The sequence below is a fragment of the Mastigoproctus giganteus genome, chromosome 11 (assembly GCF_048544385.1).
Source record: "Mastigoproctus giganteus isolate SK-2022 chromosome 11, ASM4854438v1, whole genome shotgun sequence".
Taxonomy (NCBI): Eukaryota; Metazoa; Arthropoda; class Arachnida; order Uropygi; family Thelyphonidae; genus Mastigoproctus; species Mastigoproctus giganteus.
Window position 1 is genome coordinate 57,751,051 of NC_143585.1, and position 27,061 is coordinate 57,778,111.

The 27,061-nt window shown below is 38.1% G+C and overlaps 1 protein-coding gene across 3 annotated transcripts in view; it reads right to left on the bottom strand.

Moving 5' to 3' along the window:
• LOC150078026 (sister chromatid cohesion protein PDS5 homolog A-like) overlaps positions 1-26,565 on the bottom strand; it is a 797,139-nt gene extending 770,574 nt beyond the window's left edge. For 2 of the 3 annotated variants that reach the window (XM_090384329.1, XM_090384326.1), the window contains exon 1: positions 11,366-11,460. The gene's annotated coding sequence lies outside the window, so the exon portion shown is untranslated. Of the gene's footprint in view, positions 1-11,365; positions 11,461-26,478 lie in introns of those variants that run through there. The other variant, XM_090384327.1, reaches the window with a different exon arrangement.
• Positions 26,566-27,061: the final 496 nt, after the last annotated feature.

The window sequence follows — 27,061 nt, forward strand, 5'->3', positions numbered from 1 at the left end:
CTACTGTCTGCGCTTCAGTTCACATGTGTTGTTTCCTGCTCCACGAATTTTGATCTGATTAACTAGTTTTAACTTGTGCTAAAGATTGGATTTTTTGCCAAACCAAAGTTTTTAAGGGAGCTCTTCCAAATGGTGAGATTTGTTTTTCATTTACTTGAGTATTTTTGTGTATTTTAGCTCGTTATTTATCCAATGCTAGTAACAATGGGTCAGCTCACCACGGCACCATTGTTCTAGAATTGGAGAGCGCAGCAATCAAACCCTTTTCTGCTGCCACGGCTAAACTAAACTTCTTTGACTGGGGAGGGGGGTGTTCTCCCTTGTGTCCTAGCCTAAAGCAATCTTACATCGTCTCTACTGAGAGAAGACCACCTGTCCATCTCTCAACGCCTCGAGGACAACTATCGGAACCGATAGTGACTTTCTTTCTTTGTGTCAGGAATAGTGACATCCTTTCCCCGTGTCTGCGCTAACAGAACTAAACTACTGTAAAAGTATTCTGATAAACGCAAAATTTTCTCCCTTCCAATAATAGTAGAGAAATGAGCAATGAGAAATGTCGTCAGAAGATTTTTACACACCTGTCAGGCCTGTCTGAAGAAGATAAAACACGTAATAATCTGCAATGGCAACTGCAGCCGATCCCTGTGCAGAAATTGCTCAGGACAGTCACTAATTTCTAAAATGACAAAGGTAGCTAAAGAGCATTACGTTTGTGCCCAATGCCAGTGCAAACCTGCCCCAAGGGCTGACACAGAAGCGAACGTGCTGCCAGAGCAGAATGACGACACGAAGACTCTACATCACTGAATACAGATGCTAACACCATACAGTCACTAGATGGATCTATAACAGAACAAATTCATTCACTGTTCCTAAACCTGGTGGTGATAATGGCAGAACAGAGCAATCAAATCACTACCATTGTCAGAGGAGAAATCATAGAAGTACAGTCACGAATGGGGCATGTTCTGGTGAATCTTCATGTAGAACATGAGAACCAAGACAAAGCTAGACGCTTACCTTGAAGGAAGGGGAAAAGAAATGCCATAGCACCACCTATCCTATGCCCAAGTGCTGAGGACAACTCCGATACAACTGCAAGCATCAAACCACCAGCAACAAAGAAGAAATCACTACTCAGCACGCCACATCTGGTCATAACAAACCCAGTGGAAAACTCGACTATAGACAGTAGTGAAGAAGTAAAAACTACCGTTGTCCAGAAATTGGCCAAGGACTTTAAAACCACAAGAATAAATAAAGTCCATCCGACAAGAAATGTTGGAGTAATCACCGAAACAGCAACCAAGCAAGAGGCTCACTCTACCATCACCAATCCAACGGTCAGCACCCTAGGTCTCACAGCAGAAATCCCTAAAAAGAGAGGCCCATCCATACGTATATTTGATGTGGGCAAGGATATCATTCCAGAGAACATCACAGATGAATGGACTCTTCAACAAAAACATCCAAGAATTAACTGACATAAGTAATGCCAAGGAACACTTCAAACCAAAATATCACACTAGCTCCAAGTCTCCCCAGCTATACAATTGGGTGGTGGAGCTGTCTCCACAGCCATGGAACATCCTCAAACTACAGGACAGTCTTTATGGGTTGGAGCAGTCACCGCTTCAAGAAGCACATGCCTGTTCCAAAGTGCTTCCAATGCTGTCGTTTTGGGCACAACACCCACACGTGCATGCAAACTGTGTCTACCTGCGGGCACTATGCCCAAAAAGGGCATGACTATAATTCTTGCCCAAACAGGTCCACAGATGTGGGAATCCACAATAGATATCTCCATAGCCATACAATCCATTTCCACCAAAATTTCTGGGTGGCAGGTCAATGAGGGCTGGACCACCTCAGATCACAGAGCTATTATATTTCAACTCACAAGATCCAATGATCCAACTCCATCACCTCACTACAATATTGGTCGCTATACCATTAACAAGACCAATTGGGAAATCTTTTGCTCCACGCTGCAGACCATGATCCAGGACCACAACTCTTCTGATCTGCCAGCACTGGACCCCCAACCAATATCAAAAGCTCACAACAGAAATCATCATCCAGGCCTGCAATCAATCAATTAGAAAGAAAAGACCAATGCTTAATGCCATCCCATGGTGGGCCCCAGAGATGGAGCAACTTTACTGAATTGTACACTCCAAAAGAAAAGCCTTTCAGAGAGCTCGTACCTCTTGGCCCCCAAATGAGGTCAACACCCTCCGTGAAGAATCTCTTCGATATTCTTCACGGAAACAACTACACCTCCTTATAAGGCAGCATAAAAGATCATCTTGGGAACGACTCGTGAAAACGACTGGCAATACTGAACCCTGGGGAATGGTGTACCGCATCACCACCAACAAGCTCCCCAAGGGCGAAGTTATCCAATCCACTCTCACACCACAGGGCACTATGACTATATCGTGGGAGCAATCTATGGCCAATATTCTGGACACACTTTTTGGCACAGATACTGACCCTTTGACAGTACAACAGCAAGAACTATGCCAGACAAACAACACCTACTTCAACAATGTTGCAGAAGACCAATTTACCACCAATGAACTGCAGCAGGCTCTTACCAAAATGAAGAAGAGAAAATGCCCCGGACCAGAACTCATTGACCCCAACTCCTTAAAATCCTTAAATTGAATCCTTAAAAAGACCACCCAAATCAACATCCAGTTTCTACTCGACCTCTTCAATAAGTGCTTATCCAACGGATCTTTCCCAGAAGAATGGAAAAATGCCAATGTAAAGCTGATCATAAAAAATCCATCCAAACTGCTCCAACAACCAGAGTCACATCGACCCATTGCTCTTTTATCCATGGTCAGTAAACTGTTTGAACGTCTACTCCTAGTACGGCTAAGAGACCATTACACCAAAGCCGGGCTCCAGTCCAACTTCCAGTTTGGATTTCGACCGGAGCGTTGCACAGAAGATGCACTGCAAAGGATCAACTCTGCAGTCTCAATTTCTACCTACTAATAGCAATAGATTTCGCTGGAGCCTTTGACAGGTTCTGGTGGGCAAGTATTCTTCGCAGACTTAGGCAAGCAAATATTCCATTAAATTTATACAAATGCATTCAAAACTACTTATCAAATAGGAAAATACAATATTCTCAATGTACAGAAGAATCACCAGGTCTATCTACAGAAGTTTCCCCCATGATTCAATCCTTGGTCCTTTTCTGTGGAACATTGTTCTGGATGAGCTCTTTGGACTGGACCTAGGTCCTGTAGCTATACAAGCCTTTGCTGACAATGTCACCGTCTCCATTGAGGCTGACAGCAGAGCTTCTCTGGAAGCCAGAGGAAACCAGGCACTTCAAATCCTTCAGAACTGGGCAGCCCTACACAAGCTAAGACTCTCACCCCAAAAGACAATCCATTCTCCTGAAGGCATCACTACAGCCTACTAGAAACCTCACTATCAAACTTCAAGGCCAAACTATCAAGTTAGTTTCCATGTTACAACTACTGGGAATAGTACTTGAGCTCACTTTCTCTCCGCATCTTGCACACCTCCATGCGAAAGTCAGAAACTACACTACTCTCATTGCACGGGTGAGTTGTCGTGATTGGGGACTGAATCAATGCACCCTTAAGGTTCTATACAAATCAATCTTCCTTCCCTTCATAATGTATAGATCTGGGGTCTGGTTTCGCAGGGCAACTCTTTACAACAACAAATGTAAACTGGGAACCATCCAGCGCACCATCCTTCTTACTATTACAAGGGCATGCTGCACAGTTAGCAACCCAGCCCTTCAGGTTCTTGTGGGCTTCCTTCCACTCGATCTGGAGGTTATTCGAAGGGGCCTCCACTACTGTCTATCCAGGGGCATACCAACAACTATCCTTGAACACTCCATCAATAACCTCAATAAAATCAGGCAGGAAAAGAAACAAATTGCCATCCTACTACTTCAGACTTGGCAGGACAAATGGACTGCTACTGACAAGGGCCCAATCACCAAGAAGTTTATACCTTATGTGAATGCAGTATTTCCCAAGTCTCCAAATTTGTTCTCTCCTGGTCTTTATACCACTACCTCATTACCAGACACAGATCAATAAACCACAAACTAACATCCATAAGAATCATTGACAACCCCTACTGTGCATGTGGTGAAATAGAAGACTGGAACCATCTAGTATATACCTGTCAACACTAGGAGGCCCTCCACAGCATCCTGTTTACTCGTATACAAGATAACCCTCAAGGAAATGAACACTTATTCATCGCAGCAGAAAACTACTACTATGAGTTTACCAAGTTTGCACAAGCCCTCTTCACAAGATGGAGCACCCTATTGCCAACGCAAAATAGGAACACCCCAAACATCTGATCCTTACCTAACTGGCCAACCGATCTTAACCTGGATAGGGTCAACTGACCTATGGGCCACCTGATTCGTCAGTGGCAACTTACATGCGGTTCTCTTGCTGTGTCTTATTTATCCTTCTCCTCCTCCCTGGGTTCCTCTTTCACCTGATGCCACTTATTGCTCCATTGATAACCTGGAGGATGCCTTCGCCTACATATTTCTAGCTATATCCTCCTTTATTGCATACACTCTGTACTTCCCCGACTCTACCTTCTTTTTTTTTTTTGCCTCCATCCAGGAAGCTCTGGCAACCCTGGCGGCGACAAGCCAGAGAATAATGGGCAGCCTGGCTACCTCCTAGTGATGTGTGTGTGTGTGTGCAGGCAACGTGGAGCCCCACCAGGGGCCCTGCGGCCAAATGCCAGGACACACAACAGAACCTAAGGCAATATGTCATAAACAACACACAACAGTTCTGGCATTTACAGTAGTATTGTATTTCTTCACAGCGTACATATGGTGCAGGTGTAGGAAACCACAGGTGGCGCCTGACCCTAATACTATGCACACTATGCACCATCAGTGACTTGTTTGGCCACCACTTTTATGAATTTTCCATACCACTAGAACTGTAGGGCTACTCGGTGGCTTCTTCTTAAGCTACTGAGTAGTAGACTGCAGCTAGTTAAACCAAAGTGCCCACAGCACCTTCTAGGAGATTGGTAAATTCCACTATGATTACAATTTTGTATTATGCTGCCATCTACTGCAGCACACACATTTTCTAGTTGTTGAATAAAAATTCTATTATCTGGAAATGGTTCTGCGGGTTCATATTATTAGTATTATTAGTTTTAGCTAACAATAATATTATTAACTAATACTAATGATATAAACCCTAATAATACTAATAACATAATAATATAATATAAAAAATATAATATTATTTTTATTTTTTTTTAGCTGGTGCAGCATAAGCCATAAGCTTCCTTGCACCATGTGGCCATTGCTAATACAGTAAAGTAAAATCTCGTTAATACAAACTTGGTCTATACAAATTACTCGTTTATATGAAGCACAAACCATTCCCCTGCGAAAGGATAGGCTTTTCTATGTAAACATATTCATTTATAATATGTATTACAAAGTTCTTTTTCACTCCGTGAGAAATAAATACAGCAGGCCCCCGTTATAACGTGGTTCGCTTTACGCTGATTCGCTATAACGCTGTTCTTATATTATAACCCGTATCCAACTATAACGCTGTCACAGATCACTATAACGCTCTTTTAGAGATTACATTTTTGGCATATTTAACGAAATCGTTTCATTTGATGGAGTTGATAGCTTGAAAATGAATAGCAAAACAGCATTAAAACGTTTCCCACGCTCAGTGAAATTTTCTCGCACGCTAATTTAGTTTCAGTACAGTGACTTGTTACGTAGTTCCGAGATCAACATTTTAAAAAATGATCAAGTATATTGCTTGTAATATTTGCGTTATATGCATTTATCCGAAGTCTAGTCCACTCAGTAGAGTATTAGACATTGTGCGTAACGGAAAGTTTACTTGAACATTGTATCGTAATTAATTCAACCAACGCAGTTACATTTTCGAAGAGCTAATAATGACGGATAGGAATGAAAAAGCAACAACGTCGCGCAGTACGAAGGCTATAAAGGTAAGAAAAAGACTGAATTTGAAAATTAAATTAGACGTTTTGAAGCGAATCGATTCCGGTCAACGACAAACGGATGTGTGCCATAATTGAGGACTTGCAGCTTTAACTGTAAAAACAATTATAAAAAAATAAAGAATTAATTTTTGCAGCGGGAAAGATAGCTGTTCCACTGCAAGCAACTAGGACTAGGCCGGCTATTAGGATTGAAACGGAAAGACTTTAATTTTATTGAAGATAATATTCCAATGCAGAATTCAGTTAAGTTAAATATTAAAAAAAGGGAGAGAGAGAGAGAAAGAGATTAGCCAATATGATGATCTGAAGAAAACTCGCCTAAAAAAAAAAAAAAAAAAATGTGGAACCATTTAAAACTGGTAAGGGCTGGTTAAATAGATTTAAAATACAGGGAGAAGCCGCAAGTGCAGATCAAGGAGCCGAAACTTTCAAAAAAAGAACTTGTTAAAATTATTGAAGAGGGGTATTATGTGTTATACTTCTCAACAAGTTTTTAACATATGAAGCAGGACTTTTTTGGAAACGAATGCCTAAAAGAAGTTTCATATTGAAAGAAGAAAAAAACATGCGAAGGATTGGTTGACTTTATTGTTGGTTGTAACGCTGCGGGGGATTTAAAATTAATACCCCTTTTAGTTTATTTGGAAGAGGGCCAAAGTTCAACTCAAAATCCACACATTTTTCATGATTAAATTCATCAATTAAATTAAATTCACTATTTTAATTGGAATTTTAAATTTACTTTTGATACGCAAGTAGTTACCACATAATTATACGTATGCAATGCAGAATATTTTATATGCGCAAATATTTGAATATTAAATATTTTGACAGACATTTGTGCATCTTTTCATTACTGTTTATTATTCGTTAGGAAATATCCTATGGCACCGACCGCAGCTCATAAATACATATGTTACCTTATGGGAAAGCGGCGCTCGCTTAGCGCGGATTCACTTAGCGCTCTGTTTTTCCGGAACGAATGATCAGCGTTAAGCGGGGGTCACCTGTATTGTCATTTTGTATGTTTAATACAAATCTTGGCAGAGCAATCCAATTATTTCCCCCCGGCCACCTGGCTCCCTACTTCCTGAAGGATGGCACTGACCTGTTAGAAATTAGCTTTGTGTAAACAAAAGCAGTTTATGTTAGCTACAATGTCAAGTGCACTCTGAAAAACATCTTTCTGAAGGATGAGTTGTTAAATTAACAAAATAATAAAAAGTTTTTCTAAGTTGTTTACATGTACTCCCTTGATCTCCACGGGAGTAAGGTCAGTTGCAATTGTTACCCCAGTTCAAAGAGTCTTTTGCTATCGTATACAGCAGTCTATTTTTTGTGCCATTTTATCTGAGCTGATGTCTTTTGCAGAACTTGTGTCTTTTGTTTATATTAAACCTTATTTTGTCGCCATTTTGTTATGGCGACAAAATGTAGACGGACAGAATTAAGCCTGGAAATTAAACTAAAAATTATACAAGAGGCTGATAGGATGGAAAGAAGCAAAACGGACATTGCAAAGGAATGCAACATCCTTTTACCTACTTTATCTACAATACTGAAAAAATTGAAAAAGACTTGAAGTGCGTGACACTGGAGCAGAGATGAAAAACAGGAAACAAATTCGTGGTGCAAAACACGAGGAGCTTGAAACAAAACGTTTCGAATGGTATCAAAAAATGTGTGCATCTAATTTGCCAATATCGGGTCCAATTTTGCAAGAAAAGGCAAATTATCTAGCTCAGCAACATGGGATTAGCGACTTCAAATGAAGCAGTGGCTGGCTCCAAAGATTTAAAGAGAGGAATAACTTGGTTTCGTGAAATGTTTGCAGTGAGTCTGGATTAGTTGACAAAGAAAGGGCTACAGACTGGTTGTGTTCCGTACGGTCCATCCTTGAAAAATATGAGGCAAAGGATATTTTTAATCTTGACGAGACAGGCTTATTTTATAATTTCCTGTCAAACAAAACATTTGCTGTTCGAAGAGAATCTTATCATGGTGTAAAATTAAGTAAACAAAGACTAACTGTTCTGTTATTCTGCAATTCAGATGTACAAAACCATGCCCATTTGTGATTGGTAAGTTTTTCAAGCCAAGATGTTTTAAAGCAATTAACCAACTTCCCTGTGATTATGAGGCCAATAGAAGTGCTTGGCTTATGGTCAAAATTTTTCAGTCTTGGTTATCAAAACTGGACAGAAGAATGGCTGTGGAAAAAAGGAATATTGTGACGATTCCAGATATCTATACAGCACATTCTGCCAAGACACTTAAGGTGACAAATATACGGCTGTTGTTTTTACCTCCCAATACCACCAGTTTTATGCAGTCACTGAATCAAGGCATTATTTATAACCTCAAGAGAGGAGCATATAGAGCCCACCTGATGAGATACTTGATCTGCAACATAGGAGGGAACAATTTACAGCCAAATTGGAATGTCTTGGATGCTATCCGTAATCTTGTTATTGCTTGGGAAAGTATTACATCAAGTGTAATAATCAGCTGCTTCAGAAAGAGTGGTTTTGGAGAGAATTTGGAGAGAGTGCTGTAGTTAAAAATGCATCATCAGCCATTTTCAATTCACTGCAGGATGAAGGCCTCTCCAGCAACTTTCCAGTTCCTTCTGTTTTGAGCCCTGGCCATCCATTTACTACCCACAAACTCATGAATTTCATCTATCCATCTCCGCCTTTGTCTTCCAGGTTTTCTTCTAGCTCCTCTTGGATACCATTCTGTTATTTTCTTAGTCCATCTGTCATCTTGTCTTCGAGCTATGTGTCCTGCCCAAGACCATTTTAGTTCTTTCGTTTTGATAAGAATGTCCTTTACTTGAGTTTGCTGCCTAATCCATGTGTTTGTCTTCTTATCTAACAGTCTGATTCCCTATATAATTCGTTCCATTCTTCGCTGTGTAGTTCTCAGCTTCTCTTCCATTCTTTCGGTGAGTGCCAAAGTTTCACTTCCATAAGTCACGGTGGGGAGTATACATTGGTTCATTATTTTACGTTTCAGACAAACTGGGATATTGCTCTTCAGTATGTGACTATATTTCCTGAATGCTATCCATCCAAAATTTATTCTTCTCTTTAATTCCAGCCATTTATCATTATTACAGCTAATAACTTGTCCCAGATAAGTATATGACTCAACCTTTTCAATTACTGCTCCTTCAATCATTTCCCTTTCTGTGGCATACTAGTTCATCATTACTTTTGTTTTAGCCATATTCATCTTTAGTCCAAAATCCTTACTAACTGTGTATAACTGATTAAGATTTTCCTCTAATTCTTTGGGATCGTGGCTTTGGCCAAATCGTAAATGGTTTAGGTACTCTCTGTTCACATTGACTCCTTTCTGCGACCAGTCTAATCTTCTGAAAGCTTCCTCAAGGGCAGCAGTAAACAGCTTCGGAGATATTGTGTCTCCTTGTCGAACTCCTTTCTCGAATTTAAATTTGCTACTGTCTTTGTGTAGTCTAATAAAGGAGGTAGCACTCTCATATATTTTCTTCAAAATCGTAATATATGGGGTATCTATGCCTTGTCTTTCCAGTGCCCGAAAAATTGCCTTATGCTGTATGGAGTCAAATGCCTTTTCATAATCCACAAATGCCAGGCATAATGGTGTTTTATATTCATTTGCTTTCTCCATTAGCTGTGATATTACATGAAGGTGATCCATAGCTGAGAATCCTGTCCTAAAAGCCAGCTTGCTCTTTCGGTTGATTCTCATCAAGTATTCTTTCTAATCTGTTAGTAATGACCCTTGTGAACAACTTGTAGATGTGGGATAACAAGCTAATTGGTCTATAATTTCCAATTTCTGATTTATCTCCTTTCTTATGCAGCAAAACTATAATTGCATTATTCCACTGCTTAGGCGTGGAATAAAAATGCATATAGGAACAGTTATGCATATAAAAATGCATAACTTAAAAATGCATATAGGACAAAAACTGTGCAAACAACATTGGATTCTTTCTTTAAATTAGATTAATTTATTAAAAATTAATGGTTTGTGTGTCTCCTTTTATATTAAGATTGTAACTCTTTTTACTGTGATACTAAAATATTGTATACATCAAAATATATACTGTACAATATTTTTATTTTAGTTAATATTGCTTTTCTCTTAGTTTATCTTACAAATAAAATAATATCTTTACAAAATATGCTATTCCTATTACTGTATTGTTAGACAAGGCTTTTGTTTTTATTTTATTTTATTTTATTTTATTATTTTATTTTTGATATTATTATTATTTATTATATATATCAAATTATTATAGTATATTAATTATTATATATTAATATATATAGGTATGGGGAAAAAAATGCAAAATTTTGACACTTTTCGGGGACCTCGTTATTACAAAGCATGAAAATTTAGGTCCCTTGAACTTTGTATTAACGAGATTCCACTGTACTACTAATACTAATAAAGCATTCGTATCTGTTTATGATGTATATTGAACCTTGTGCAGAAATGTAATCCCACCCACCATATTCATCCATTCTGACAGAATATTTTTTTTATTTTATTTTCTTTCCTGTTATATTTGACTCTACAATGACAATTGGTATGAATTTGCACTTAGAACTAATTTCTATGCTAAATAAGCATTAATTATGGCAACCCATGTAAAAGAACATTAGACAAATTTCTGGTGTTATGTGTAATAATGAATAATCAGAGAATTTCTTTAAAAAACTGCAGCAACCCCCAGTAAATCAACTGGCTGATGGCCTGGTATAAGCAAGACAACAGATCTCACAGTGCCAATCTTTAATAATCTGCTGTAATAGAAAATATGATTTGTTTGTGTCTGTTGTTCTGAAGTACGTCAGTGTTAAAAAAAATCTCAAATAACTTTTTTACATAATAAGAAAATATAAAAAGTTATTTAGTAAAAAATAAATAAATAAATAAAAAATAAAGCCCTTCTGTTAAGAAGTTTTGTTCAATTAGAGCAGATGCCTGTATAGAAGACTAATCTTTGAAGGAAAATAAAAACAATCATTCCTGTGTATATTTGATATAAATAATGAATTATTGTTGGTGTAAAAATGTGCAGGAAGATGTTAGTGCTTTTTCCGATCATATTCCCACAATATAGTGTCGGCTTGTGGCAGAAACACACTTTGTAGCACTTAGCAGTTCATTAAGTTATTTCAGATTTTATGGGAAAAATCATACTCCCAACTTAAAAAGTTGTAGTTGATGTTGAAGAAGCAGCACAGAAATAAGTAAAATTTTTTAAGAAAAGTATTTCAAAACTTGCTAATTTCTGAAATGCATATATTACCATGGGAAAAACTGACTCTGATAATAACACTGCAACTTGTTATAAGCTCGGAGGTATTGAAATAAAGAACTGAAAATTGTTCATCTTCATAAAACTAGTATTTATTTCATTTCCATCAGCAGCTATATATAATAAGAAAAGGAATAAGACAGATTTTGATTAACATATAGCATCCTGACTACAGAATCAATCAATAATACATTAGAAAAGTAAATTATAAAGGTAATATAAAAATCAGTTTTGCCTGGGAAAGGCTATATAAAGCTAGAAATTTTCGAAATTGTTTTAATTGGGGGTGGGGGAAGGTTGTTTGAAAAAACTTGGAAACTGAGTCAAGCTAACAATTCCAAAACCACAGCTCACTTGGTCCCATTCACAGGCCAAACTAAATTATATTCTTAATGTGATTTGCAGTCTACTAAAAAATTTTAGGGGTCTGCAGTTCATACACAGACAGGTTTTTGAGGAACATACTCAAATACGAATATGGTCCTCAAAATTTTACAGCAGCTTTCTTTCCTTAACTGCAAATTAGAAAAAAAGAAATATTATTACCTTATTCCCATTGTCCTGCCCTAACAAGAGTAGTGAAAGCAGCTGTTCCGCTGACATAAACAATGCTACAGATCTTATGAGATTAGTAATGTGATGTAAGCTAATGTTACACGAGCTAATGTTAAGCTTAAATCACATCATCCCTCAGAGGCTTTCAATAATTATGACTGGTATCTGACATCTCCCATTCTAGTGATATAGTGACAATGTAAATTCAACTCTAGCCAAGAACTGAAAGAAGAAGCAAAAAAAAAAAGTCCTCATTCAGTGCAATTAAAAAGAACATGATACACTCTGCTGAGAACTAATTCTTTGACTTGAATTGTGTTGGAGAGGGGAAAGGTTACTGAGTGGCTTTCAGAACATTTCTAAAACTCTTACCAAATTGATCGGGCAAAAATTACAATTAAAAAAAAGTGAACTCTTTCTGAAAATACAGGTGTAGAGAATTGAATTTACCAACAGCAAATAACACTCAGTAAAAGGCATGCTATTGCTCTTAGTAGCAAGAATGGGTGCAATAGTTATGACACACTTTGCCACAAATCAATATTTTGCTGATAAACTTTAAAATAATTATAAAAAAGCCAAACTGTTACAGTAAGGATCCAGAGTTTACTAAAGGGCTGGCTCAAAAGACAACCACAAAAACATACTACTGATGCATGAGTTGCCCAATTTCCTTTACATTTCTCAAAAAGAGCATTAATTCTGTTCACTTCTAATCAAACAATATCATGTTTTTTTATATACCACTCAATGAACACTTTTTTGCTCTTCCTTCCAAATCTTAGCAAGAGCAGAGTTCATACTATCAATCACAATTAGCCCAATTGTCAATCACGATTAGTAAAGGCCAAGGAGAGCTAAAATCAGCTTAAATCACATGACAGCAAAATTTTTCATAGCAGTAAAAGTTGGCTTCCAATACTCTTGTTACATTAGGAAAATAGGAATAATATTTATTGTTAATTAACAATTAAAAGGAGAAAATCATTCAGTAGCATAATGTTCCATAAAACAATCAAGTAGTGCTGACAGCATTTTGTCATGCGTTGCACTATTGGTAGAGCTCAAAATGTGAAATTTTGAAATTTTCACATTTTTTGTGATCGGCGAGGTTTTCTGAGCACATACTCCTCAGAAAACTGCTGTGTTCCCTTGTATATATATGATAGCAGAGAATTAAAAAGTTATAGATATTGGTGATGAGACCTCTTGTCAGAGGACTCCTCACCAATATCTTTTAACTTGACATATTTCCTTATATCTCTGAAGCAAAGGAGATATAACTTATATCCCCTTTGCTTCATTCATCACCAATATATGTAACTTGACTTATATTTCCTTTGCTGATGGACATGAGTCTTGTCCTCCCCCCATCGTGGGGGTAGTATAATAACATGGACTGTGAAGTAAACAAAAAAAAAATGATGCCATCAGCAATTCATTAACTCAACCACTCAAAGGCTTGACACTTCAACCAGGTCTCTCTGCAGATTCCTAGTTTTCAGATGCTACAATTTAGAGAACTCAATTCTTTTTGGGTAAGAGCACTCAATATCCCCGATTAACCTTATTGCTCTTCCTGCATGCCTTCCAAATCTGTATGCAGTACTCAAGATGTCACCTAAAAAGTTGGATGTATATAAGCTATATAAGAATGCTCTGCAAGATTTGCAGTCATTCCTTGCTTGTGTCAGGATGGCGAGTTACGTGCAGTTGACGCCAGGAAGAAAGAGTGCTATTGTTGCTTTATGGGAGGAAGGATGTTCTTCCCATCATATGCTTATAGAGTGTCTTGTAATCAGTCAACAGTGAGCAGATTTCTTTCCAAACTCAAGAATACTGGTTCTGCTGATAGGAAAAAAGAAACCAGATGCAAACGAGTCTCTACGGCAAAACAGGACCGCATTTTGAAGCGCTTATGCCTTAAAAACCATACAGCTTCTCCGTCTAAGCTGAAAAGAGAATGGGCAGAACATACAGGAGTGATAGCAAGTGCAGTCTTCTGACTGTTAGTCAGAAGATGCCTTCAAAAATGGACTTGTAGCCCGTCATCCTCACACAAAAAATGAAAAAGGCCAGATTACTTTGGTGTAAAGAGCATGTAAAATGGACCTCCAAGCAGTGGAAGTCAGTTATTTTCTCGGATGAGAAGAAATTCAACCTGCATGGCTCTGATGCGAGACAAATGATTCGCCGTAAACGTGGTGAAGAATACCATCCAGACTGTATGGTGCCTACAAAGAAATTCCCTACCAGCCAAATGATATGGGAGTGCATTTCATATCACAGAGTAGGTCACCTGCAGTTTATACAAGGTTCTGTAAATACCCAATGGGTATATCTGGCTATATTGGAAGGCAAATTGCTGCCAACCATTAGAGACCATTTCAACCTGCCAAGTAATTGTATCTCAGAATGTTTGTTTGTTTGTTGTTATTTGGTTTTTAGGAGCATTAGCAACTAAAGCCATATTGCTCCGGGGATATGCGGTGGTCATTCTCTGACCTTTCCATATCCTTCATATTCGGTGGTCACAGGCTCGAACCCCGGTCTAATCAAGAAGTGTATGCTACGCACTGCTGCTCCTGCCCACCTGGCTACGGAGGCGCCACATCTCAGAATGACTCTGCTCCATGTCATCAGGCGAAAAGTGTAAGTAGGCACTTCTGTATTTACTTTGCTTCATTTCTGCATTAGAGGTTCGACAGTAATGTGTTTACATTTTTTACAGCTGAAACAATGGTTGGAAGAACGGTCCATTACAACTCTTAGTTGGCTAGGAAACAGCCCAGACTTGAATCCTGTAGAGAACTGTTGGCATAGTGTGGAATCTGCACTTGATTATCTTCAGAAATTGAGCTTGTCAATGCCTCGACGGTGCGCTGCTGTCATCAGGACCAGAGGTGTTTCAACTAAATATTAGTTTGCACATGGTGAACTTTTCATTTTGTTTTCCATTTAAAATGATGAACTGAAGCAAATTGAGGGCTTCTGATAACATTTCGGCCATAATTGGCGTGTCTACCAAAACTGTTGTATAAAGGTTGCAAATGCTCATTTTGGAATATTTTGAAGCACCTATCAAATATTACTTAGCTTTGCCTATTAATAAATATCTTTTGATTATATTTCTATTGTGATGCTAATCATTAATGTAACCTACCATCAGTAAAAAGGGTTAGAAATATGAAATTCCTAGGTGATACACTTTCTTTGAACACCAGTGTATTTATATAGATAAATACAGCATGCTACTATATTTATCTATATAAATATATAGATAATAAGCAATACAGATAATAAGATATGAGAAAATTTCCAAGCAAAAGGAGTAAGCTCAGGGGCACAGGTTTTGAGAACAAGTGGAGAAATAATACCATCAGGACCTGGTGCTTGATGCAAAGAAAACAGGTAACAAAATCACCTACTTTTCTTGACATCAAGATTTCTTAAAATTCTTCTGACATTCTTTTAATGGAAAACAAACAGGAGTCATTGAGTGTAATGTACTGGAAATTGGAAGGGATGGTTTACCTAGATCACAAATACAAGGATTAGAAGAAAAGTAGAAAAGTGCTATTAAGTTGGCTTTCTTTAGCTGAAGAGGCAATAGAACCATCAGGGAACAAACTATACTACTACAGATGTAGGAGCATAGTTTGTTCAACAGTAGTCGAGCTACTGTTGAACAAACAGTAGCTCGACTACTGTTTCTACCAGAATACTCAACAGTAGTCGAGCATTCTGGTAGAAAACTTACTTCTTGTCCAAACATTAGTTTGGCCAAGAAGTAAGTTTTCTATTCTTAGCCTGTTCAAAATCTAGTTAATAACTGCTTTACAATTGTTGTAAGCATTAGTTGTATGAGTAGCCAGAAATTAAACCTGGAGATTTGGATGCAAGCCAACTATAATATGGAACATTCTTTTCTTGAAAAGCTTTCATCCTGTGTCTAAACATTGTTTAGACACAGGATGAAATTTTAAGATGGAGTGTGGAATAAAGGATTTTATCTGGAATAAAGGATTTTATCCCTACAAGAATAATTTCACTGACATGATCTGAACAAATATTGACATCAGAGGATTTAAACAGTAATCCAATCAAGGAAAGGAATAGAAATTTTGCAGATCATCTCATTTTGTAATTTTGTAATGCTAATCAACAGGAAGCTGAGAATGGCCATAGCAAAAAGCTCCATTGGAGAATATCACCAAGTTGTGATTTGAGGTACCTAGAGGACCAATCACCTCTGCCACGTACTTTGAAGGGTTGTGTGTGAAAAAAAGATCAAACGTATTAGTGTGTAAATGAAAAATCTGTGTGAGGTCATCAGTAACTGCAAAGGCCTCCAGCAAATCAACCACCTGACTAGAAAACAGAAACCAGCTGCAGCTGTAAATTACATTAAAATCACCAAGGAAAATTACCTCACTATTAAGAAAGTTGAACTGGAGAAAGTTGAATTACAAAGAAAGGCAGTCACAGAGTTCCAAGTGATTAGTTGAATCTGGAGAACAATAGAGGCAGCAGATGAATTTGACAGAATGGGGTTAGAGAGATTTTAAGCCAGAGAAATTAAAATTTGATTCAGTTTCATAACTTGGTTCAATTTCACCAACTTTTGGAACTGCATTCTAGAAAATTTCAACTTTGTAAGAAAAAACAAGCCAATATATAAGGGTAATTGCTTATTCCAATTTTAAATCTATTTTTGTGTTATAATCTATTGTAAATTGGCTACAATTACTCAGAAACACAGATAGAGATTGGCAGTGGAAAATTTGTAATGTTATCTGAAATGAGCCTGAAAAAAAATTGATGTATAAAAATTTGGTGAAATTGTTGTAATCGGAATTTACTACTCTCACTCTCTCTCTTCCAAGTCTTGCTTAAGCCCTTACATACTTTATAACATTGTCCAATAAGACTACTTGCGCATTTTTTGTGGAAAATGTTCTTTTTGTTGATGAGTCTCTAGTAAACAGATGTGTGTTTGCATACTTTCAGTCTTAGAACATATCATTTGATGATCTCTGTTCTTGTAGAGAAAGGGTGAGATGAAGATATGAAGATAAATTAAAAATACAGTTAATGTTGGTAGGTTTTTTATAAACAAATCTTGAAAGGGTGTTGTGATTTCTTACAAGAAGTCTAGAGATAGAAGATATGCTGTTGACTTACTTCCAACTCCATTATGAAACTCATCGTGCTACAAAAACCATTCAGGTTACCGAAAAACTGAAAGAGGCTCTCTGCACCATGACCCCAAAACGCTGCCAATGGAGCAAATTACACTTCTGGTTTAGCCAAGTGTGAAATGGGTAATTGCATATCTTTTAACTCAGTAGCAAGGAAATTATGGAATCCATTATTAAGGGTGTACTACAAGATCATTTTGGCAGAAATGGAATTATGGACAGTCATAATTCCAACTTGTTCCTGAGAAGTTGAAGCACATTTTCCCATAACAGCAAGGTTAAAAATTCAGGTTACATTCCCATTCTGGTGGCAGAATGGGAATGTAACCTGAATTAATTAATTTTTATAAAATTATTCATAAAATGAGATTAAATTAATTCTAAGAGTGACACCTTGTAAACATTATCAAGAAGTAGAAAGTCAAAAAATTAATCATAGAATAAATTATGGTGTAACACACTGGAACTCTTCCACTACCTTTTTTGATGATGCTCTTAAAGATTCCTGGCCTTTTCTTAAATTATTGTTAAACTCAAGGGTGCACACCATTAAATTTGATCCTGAATACAATTAGTAAGAAGTTTTTAAACATCAGTAATAACCCCCACTGACTGCTTAGTTATCACTGTATTTTCACTAGACCAAAGTCCTTGCCTTGTCTTTTATGATTATCACCATTGATGTTAGCATTAGCATTAGTAGAGGCATTTGATGCAAGAAAGCAAGCTTATGCAGCATCAGCCAAAAAAAAAAAAAAAAACCCCCCACTTCCACTTCACCCCTCTGTTCGTTCAAAATACCTGTCCAGCTGAGACTTAAACCTATTTAGGCTATCAACCTCCACGACAAGGGATGGAAGTCTGTTCCACCAACCAACCACTCGCTGGCTAAAGGCAAATTTCCGCACGTCTATCCTACATCTGTCTTTCCTCAATTTGAATTTATGCCCTCTCAGGTGATTATTCTGAGCAAGAGGAAGAATCCCATCAGCATTGAGCATGCTCAAACCATTCAAGGCTTTATACACCTCTATCAGATCACCTCGCTGGTGCCTAGTCTCCAGACACTGTAATTTGCAAAACTTAAGCCTTTCTTCGTAAGAGCACCCCTTTGTTCCATTCACTAATCTTGTTGCCCTTCTCTGTACTCGTTCCAGCAGCTCTACATCCTTCTTGAAATGAGGCCTCCAGACCTGTATACAGTACTCTAGGTGTGGCCTGACCATTGCCTTATACAAGGGAATAATCACCTCCTTATCCCTGCTGGAAAAGTTCCTGTATATCATTGACAATACTCCATGAGCTACTCTTGCAGCCCGTCTGCACTGCTCAGAGAACTTCATATCTGCCTGCACAACCACCCCCAAGTCCCTTTCATTCTCTACCACTGTCAGTGTAGTACCACAGAGTTGATACGTTGCTCTGGGGTTGCTGTTTCCCATGTGTAGTACTTTACATTTGTCAATGTTAAACTTCATTTGCCATCTCTCAGCCCATCTGCTCAACCTTTCCAGATCCTGTTGCAGCAGCATAGTGTCAGTAGTGTCCTTGACAACCCTGCCTACCTTTGTATCGTCTGCAAACTTGGACATTAAACTTGATATACCATCATCAATATCATTTATAAATACAGAAAACAATAATGGACCTAACGCTGAACCCTGGACTCCACTAATAACATTAGTCCACGATGAGCAGTGTCCATTGATTACCACTCTGTCTTCTCACCCACAACCACCCCCTTTATCCATAGCAGCAATTTGCCTCCAATGCCACACTGCCCCAATTTGTGCAGCAGTCTTCCATGTGCAACAGTATCGAAAAACCTTTCTAAGATCCAAGTATATAATATCAAAGCTATTCCCTGCATCCAGTTCTTTTGTGACTGCATCATAGTATTCAATCAAATTGGTCAGGCAAGACTTCCCCTTAACAAAACCATGCTGTGTCCGAGCTATAACTGAAGTCTTGTCTAAATGATCCTGCAGTGCTTCTTTAACCAGTGCCTCCATTAATTTTCCTGGAACAGAAGTTAAGCTCACAGGTCTATAATTACTTGTGTCAGCCTTTGATCCTCCTTTGTGAATTGGGGTCACATTTGCACATTTCCAGTCTATGGGTACCCCCCTGAGTCCAAGGAAGTTCTCATAATTATGGCTAAGGGTTTGCTTACTTCCTTTGCTGCCTCCTTTAATATAACTGGATAGATCCCATCCACCTCGGGTGCCTTTCTTGTGTTTATCTTCAACAACATCTCCTCCACCTTACTCTCATTTATTTCAAGATTCTGTAGCTTACTGCTAGAGTTGAATACACCTCTGGCATTCCCCTCGCTGAATAACTCCTCATGTGTGAATGTCGATGCAAAATATTCATTTAGTTTGTTAGCTACCTGGGCAGGATCATCAACAGTTGACCCATCAATATCAAGTGGACCAATCTGATTCATCCCCTTCCTTCTAGAGTTTACATAAGTAAAGAACTCTTTGCTGTTTTTCTTTGCATCCCTTGCCAAGGATTTCTCGTAATCTGCCTTCGCCTGCCTAACCTCCTTTGTAACTTGTTGCATATCAACTTGTATCTATCATAGGCTTCTGTGTCATGTGTTAATTTGTAAGTATCCCATGCATTTTTCTTCTCTGCCATATGCCTCATTAGTTCATCTGACATCCATTTTGGCCTAAACCTTGAACAATATTTCTTAGTTGGTATGTAAAGCCTAGTAGCTTCCAAGATAAGTTCTTTGAATGCTTCCCATTTTGAATTTGCTGTTGGTAACATCATCAGTTGGTCCCACTGTATAGAATTTAAATACTGTCTCAGTCCATCGTAGTCGCCTTTACGGAAGCAATAACCCTTCTTTTTACCCCTAATGGTAGTGTTACCTCTTTGAGTAAATCCCACTTCAGCACACTGTGATCACTGCCACCTTGTGGTTCATTTATCTGCAGATTCTTAATGCATGAAGAATCACTGCTGATAATCAAATCAAGAGTATTACTCCCTCTAGTTGCCTCTCGAACATGCTGATGTAGAAAACAATCATCCAATAAATCCACAAAAGCCCTGCTAGTGTGTGAGTGACCAGCCCCCAAATTCCAGTCAATATCTGGGAAATTAAAATCTCCCATTATAAGAGATATACAAAGCTTGCCTTTATTTCAAGCTTAATGTCCTTCTCAAGCTTGATGATGGTATATCAAGCTTAATGTCGAAGTTTGCAGACGATACGAAGGTTGGCAGGGTTGTCAAGGACACTACTGACACTATGCTGCTGCAACAGGATCTGGAAAGGTTGAGCAGATGGGCTGAGAGGTGGCAAATGAAGTTTAACATTGACAAATGTAAAGTACTACATATGGGAAACAGCAACCCAAGAGCAACATATCAACTCTGTGGTACTACACTGACGGTGGTAGAGAATGAAAGGGACCTGGGGTGGTTGTGCAGGCAGATATGAAGTTCTCTGAGCAGTGCAGATGGGCTGCAAGAGTAGCTCATGGTGTATTGTCAATGATATATAGGAATTTTTCTAGCAGGGATAAGGAGGTGATTATTCCCTTGTATAAGGCAATTGTCAGGCCACACCTAGAGTACTGTATACAGGCCTGGAGGCCTCATTTCAAGAAGGATGTAGAGCTGCTGGAACGAGTACAGAGAAGGGCAACAAGATTAGTGAATGGAACAAAGGGGTGCTCTTACGAAGAAAGGCTTAAGTTTTGCGAATTAGTGTCTGGAGACTAGGCACCAGCGAGGTGATCTGCTAGAGATGCACAAAGCCTTGAATGGCTTGAGCATGCTCAATGCTGATGGGATTCTTCCTCTTGCTCAGAATAATCACCTGAGAGGGCATAAATTCAAATTGAGGAAGGACAGATGTAGGATAGATGTGCGGAAATTTGCCTTTAGCCAGCGGGTGGTTGGTAGGTGGAACAGACTTCCATCCCTTGTCGTGGAAGTTGATAGCCTAAATAAGTTTAAGGCTCAGCTGGACAGGTATTTCGAACGAACAGAGGGGTGAAGTGGAAGTGGTTATTTTTTATTTATTTATTTTACTTTATTTTTTTTTGGCTGATGCTGCATAAGCTTGCTTTCTTGCATCAAATGCCTCTGCTAATGCTAATTTGCAAGTGCCTCATTAATTATGTCAATCTTTGTATCCATTATGTTTCTTAAAATCAGAAACATCTTCAACTAATAATTTTCTCTTATCAACCATTTTTAAAGGGCAGATACATAAAAAAAATGCAGACAATATACAATTTTCCATAATCACACTAACATAGTAACATAGACTTAATGACTCAAATTAAGAACTGCCACTAAAAAAAAATGCTGAGAAATCATTATATAATCACCGTTTTCCACAAATTTGTGAAAAACGGTGATTATATAATGATCTGAATAATTGCAAAAATATGAATAATGAATGCACACGTCTAGGTGGTAGATGACTCTCATCAGCCAGAGCAATACCACCACTTTGCTTATTGGAGGCTTGAAGAGTGGAACCCAGGCTTCCCCATCTCTTCCATCATGCAGTATGACTGATGACTTTTGAGGTTATGATGAACACCATGGCAAATTACCCCCAGGGGATCACATCTGGTGAGTATGGGCTTGGCACACCTAGGGTCCTGAGCAGGATATCATCATTCTTCCCTTTCTTGGTGATTCCCTTCTCTCTCTCTCTCTCTCTCTCTCTCTCTCTCTCTCTCTCTCTCTCTCTCGGGGTAATTCAGAATTTGTTTTTTTTTTTTTTTGGCTGGTGCAGCATAAGCCACAGGCTTCCTTGCACCATACAGCTAATAATAATAATAATAAGATCCAATCTTCCTTACATTTTGAGGGCCTGCAAACATCATCTAAAATGGTGTTCACAGGCCAGCCGCAAGTTAGTACACCGGACCAAACCTATTGGTAACTCTTTAGGAGGCTTCCGGATCAGCTAGTGTATAATCTTGCTTCCTCTACTCTGCCAGATAGAGGGAGTCCGAGTAGTGTATGCAGGGGACATTGTCAAGGCCACGTTATGTCAAGGATCTGGGTATATTCTTACAATGTGTATGCCATATCCAAATATTTAATTACTTCATACAGCACTTTTTCTTACTATTGAATACACCATGAATTGTCAAACTGACGGAGTAAGCTTATCTGGGATAAGATCTAAAACTCCCAAACACTTCCTAGTTCATTTCACAAATATATGTGATCTCAATTCTAATCTCAACGATGTCCATTTTCACTTGCAGTCTGCCAAACCACATGTACTTTTTCTGACAGAATCTCAGTTATTGGTTGATTCAACTGCTGCTCACTAAGTTGCCCAAATTATTCCCTGTATTCGAAAGTACTACCTTTCGATTCAAAGGTGGTACTTGTGCATATGTCCATTATGATATTCCCTGTCAGAGACTTCGTAATTTGGAATCTCCTCTTTTTGATCTTCTCTGGCTTAAGATCTCTCTACCTCATTCTGTCAAATTCATCTGTTGTCTATACCGTTCTCCCAACTCCACTAATCACTTGGAGCTCTTTGACTTCCTCTCTTTGCAACTTGACTTTCTCCAGTCCAACTTTCCTAACAGTGAGATAATTTTTCTTTGTGATTTTAATGTTCACAACTCCAGCTGGCTTCTGTTTTCTAGTCACACCAACCTAGCTGATCGAGATGCTGAGGCTTTTGCAATTACTAATGACCTTGCACAGATTGTTCATTTACCTACAAGAATAACGGGCAATCCTAACCATACAGCCAACACGCTTGATCTTTTTCTCACAAACAACCCTTCTAAGTACAAGGTTGAAGTGAGTGGTCCATTAGGCACCTCAGACCACAACTTGGTGATTGTCTCTTCTCCAACAGAGCCTTTATCTCGTGGATATTCTCGAACCTCGTGTTTTTTGGCATTACAAGAATGCAAAATGGGATGACCTGCGAGATTTCTTTTCTTCTTTTCCATGGTTGGATTACTGTTTCAAAACTTGTGATGTCAATATTTGCTCAGATCGTGTCAGTGAAATTATTCTTGTAGGAATGGAATCCTTTATTCCACTTTAAAATCTCGTCCTTTATCTAAAGCTTTGTTTTCCAATAAATGTGATGTTGTTGTTGTTATGTGGTTTTTAGGAGCATTAGCAACTAAGGCCTTATGCTCCAGGGATATGCGGTGGTCATTCCCTGACCTTTCTGCATCCTCCATATTTGGTGGCTCACGGGCTCGAACCCCGGTCTAATCAAGAAGCGTGTGCTACGCACTGCTGCTCCTGCCCACCTGGCTATGGAGGCGCCAATAAATATGATAAGGCTGTTCATGAGAAGAACGTTGCATATCATAATTGGCTTGTTTCCAATTCTCCAGTTTCATTTTCTGCCTACACCAAAGCTCGCAACAATTGTAAAGCAGTTATTAATCAGTCCAAACTAGATTTTGACCAGGCTAAGAGTAGAAAACTTGCTTCTTGCCCTAATGGTAGCTGAGCATTCTGGTCTCTTCCCAAAGCTATTGGCTGCAACTTTTGCCCATCTCTGCTCCCACCTCTGTTAAAACAAGATGGTTCTGTTGTCAATTCAGCAAAGAATAAAGCTGACCTGCTAGCATCCCATTTTTCTTCCAACTCATGTATTAATGATCTTGGTAAAACACCTCTCACCATTCCCAACAAGCTCCATTCAATGCCTCCTGTGGTCTTCCGTCAAAAGGATGTCAGAAGGATTTGACGAATCTTGATGCTAAGCTCCAGGTCCTGATGGTATTTCTCCACTTGTTCTCAAAACCTGTGCTCCTGAACTTACTCCTGTTCTTTGCCACCTTTTTTCACTTTTTTATTCCAAAGGTGTTTTTCTTTCTGCTTGGAAATTTGCTCATATCCAGCCAGTTCCTAAAAAGGGTGACAAATCCCTCCCGTCCAATTGCAATTACTTCTACTCTTTCTAAAGGAATGAAGAAATCAATTAACCGGAAATCTTAAACTACCTAGAAACCTGTCTGATAAACGATCTCCAGTATGGATTCCGTCAGTGTCGATCCACTGGTGATATTTTGGCATATGTTACCCATATATGGGCAAATTCAATCGAAAAGTTCAGTGAAACACAAGCAGTTGCGTCAAAGGTTTTCAATCGTGTTTGGCATAAAGGTCTTATAAACAAGCTTCCATCTTATGGTTTGTTTGCCAACTGTTTTTTGTAATTGGCTATCCAGTTTTCTCTCTGATCGCTCACTGAAGGTGATGGTAGATGGCTCTCTGTCTTCTAACTTCTCCATTAATGCTGGTGTCCCCCAAGGTTCAGTTCTTTCCCCCACTTTTTTCCTCTTGTATATTAATGACCTTCTTCCATTGACTGGAAATCCTATCCATAGTTTTGCCCATGATAGCACATTGCATTCCACTTTCTATTTTGAGAAACCTTGCCCTGCTAAATCAGCTTCAACTTCTCGAATATCCACTACCAATTCCTTAAATGCCAATCTCCAGGTACTTCTCCAGTGGAGTAAAGACAACTTTAGTTGATTTCAATCCTTCTAAAACTCAGTATTGTCTTATATCTCGAAAAAGGATTCTTCTGCTCCTAAGCTTATCTTTGGTGACACTCCGATTTCTAGACAAGTTGATATATCTCTTTTGGGGGATTACTCTGACTTCTAATCTCTCTTGGCACAAGCACATTACAAATACTGCTTCCTCTGCATCTAAAAAAATTGTTTTCTCTTTCGCTCTCGTCATTACTTTTCTTCCAAACAGCTGTTCACTCTGTACAAATCGAAAATCCGCCCTACACTGCTTCAACAAGACCAAGATAAATTACTCACCTGGCTGAAAAATGGCAGTAAAAGGACAACAGTGGGAAATGTAACATTCAACATTTGGGTAATAGTAATCCCTGATTATCTTATTACTTAGGAAGCAACAAACAAGTCAATTGAGAAAGAAAAATACTAAAGAAAAATGTGCATTCTGACAAAGATCTGTCTACAGCACAGATAGGTTGCTAACCTAGTACATGGTATTTTGTCTATGCTATCTAGAAATATTGCTGATAATGACAGAGAGGTAATTAATTCAATGAATAAAGTCTTGGTTAGTTACTGTATTGTATTCCACTAAATAAAGACTTGGTTACTCAAGACTTTATTTAGACTTCTGTATAGTACAATACTCAACACCTTGAGTATTGTACTACTATACAGAGGTCTGTAATTCTCACCCCCCCCCATTTCAAAGTTTGTGGATCTGCTGAAAAAGGTGTAACAAATGTCAACAAGATTAGTTACCGATATAAACATTCCCATAGAGAAAAACGTCAATGCTGTGGGTCTCAGTCTCATAGGTTCATCTGCATAGTTATTTCACTGAAGTGTGTAAAGATTTGAAAGGGTTTGATAAATTAGAAAATGGGATATCTATGTCTTTCACAGGTGGCACAAATTAGAGGATATGCACTTAAATTTAAAAAAAGGTTAGCTGGCAGTAGAATATTAAAGAATTCTCTTTTAGCCAAAGGGTTAAGTGTTGGAATAAATTACCACCTAACCTTATAGATCTGGAAAACTTGTGTAAATTTACGGAAGGGTTGGAACCAGGTGAGTCCCCCTTCAGTTTGCCTATATTAATAATAATACTGATGAAATAGCACTAATTTCATTAACATTTCTTTTGAATTTCTTCTAAAATATAATTTACATAAAATACCTGCATAAATATTTAAAAAAATGATAACATTAATGATCTTTCTTACAATAATTTTCTAGAATGGTCGCTTATACTATCTTTGTGTATGTTGTGTATGTATGTGTCTGTGTGCTTGTCAAACTCATTTCAACTGATTATAGTTATTGGAACCAAACCTTTGCTAAAAGAAGAAAAGAAAAAAAATTCCCATAAACATTACTCCAGAAATAGAAACATTTGAACATTTGAAATGCATTAAGACAATGCCAAAACATTGTCCAGGCATTTTTTAAATGCCGATTTAAAAAATAAAAAATTCAAATAAATAAAAAATAATAAATACAAAGAAAAGAATATTAATTTCTCCACGTTTCAGTCAAAAAAAAGAAAAAATCATCCATTCAACAACCCAATTACACACTTCTATATAAAACTTTGAAGAATCACCCGAAGTGTAAAACTGTTTATATACATAACTCGAAAAATAAAAACAAGTGACACTTCGAATTCAGTATCAGCTAAAATTTCACAAAACAGGTATATAACAGATATCAATATATATATACAAAAATTAATAAACGCAAAAAAGAAAAACTGAAGTGCGATGCAACCCAACATAACAAGTGCAAGTTACCCGCGATTATTGTCACTTTTGCAGTCTTAGTCACTTACCTCTAAAACAGAAAACTTCCAAATTCAACAGTTTTTACGGAATCAAACTGCTCCGTAAATGATGTTCCTAACATTTGTGCACTTAGAAATGTCGCAGGTAAAGAGATGACACAAATATCCAAATGACCATGTTGCTTTAATTTTCGAAGAGAAAATACAAAGTTAAAATAACTAAAACCAAATATGCACAACATCAGCTCTACAAAACTCCTAAAGAGAAAACAACTCTCCCTAGATGGCGGTAGAGACATAAAGCTCTGTATATGTCTCCAAGATCCCTCGTGTAAGGCATGTTTTGGTTTAAAACGATCTAAAGATGGGAAAAATAATTGTCTATCAACATACCAAAAATACCTCATAATGGATACAGTCAAAACATAATGAGGTGCCAGGTCTCTGCCTCCCCGCATGTGCAGCGTAGGTCCTCTATGATCCCAAAGTTGATTAATTTTGCGTTGAATGTTCTGTGGCCGATCAGTAGGTAAGTTCTGAATAGTCCGGAATGGAACCAGGTCGGGGGCTTTGCACCCACCCTGGCAATACTGGGCAAGAACGTTTTTGTGATTTCGCCTTTTGTTGATGA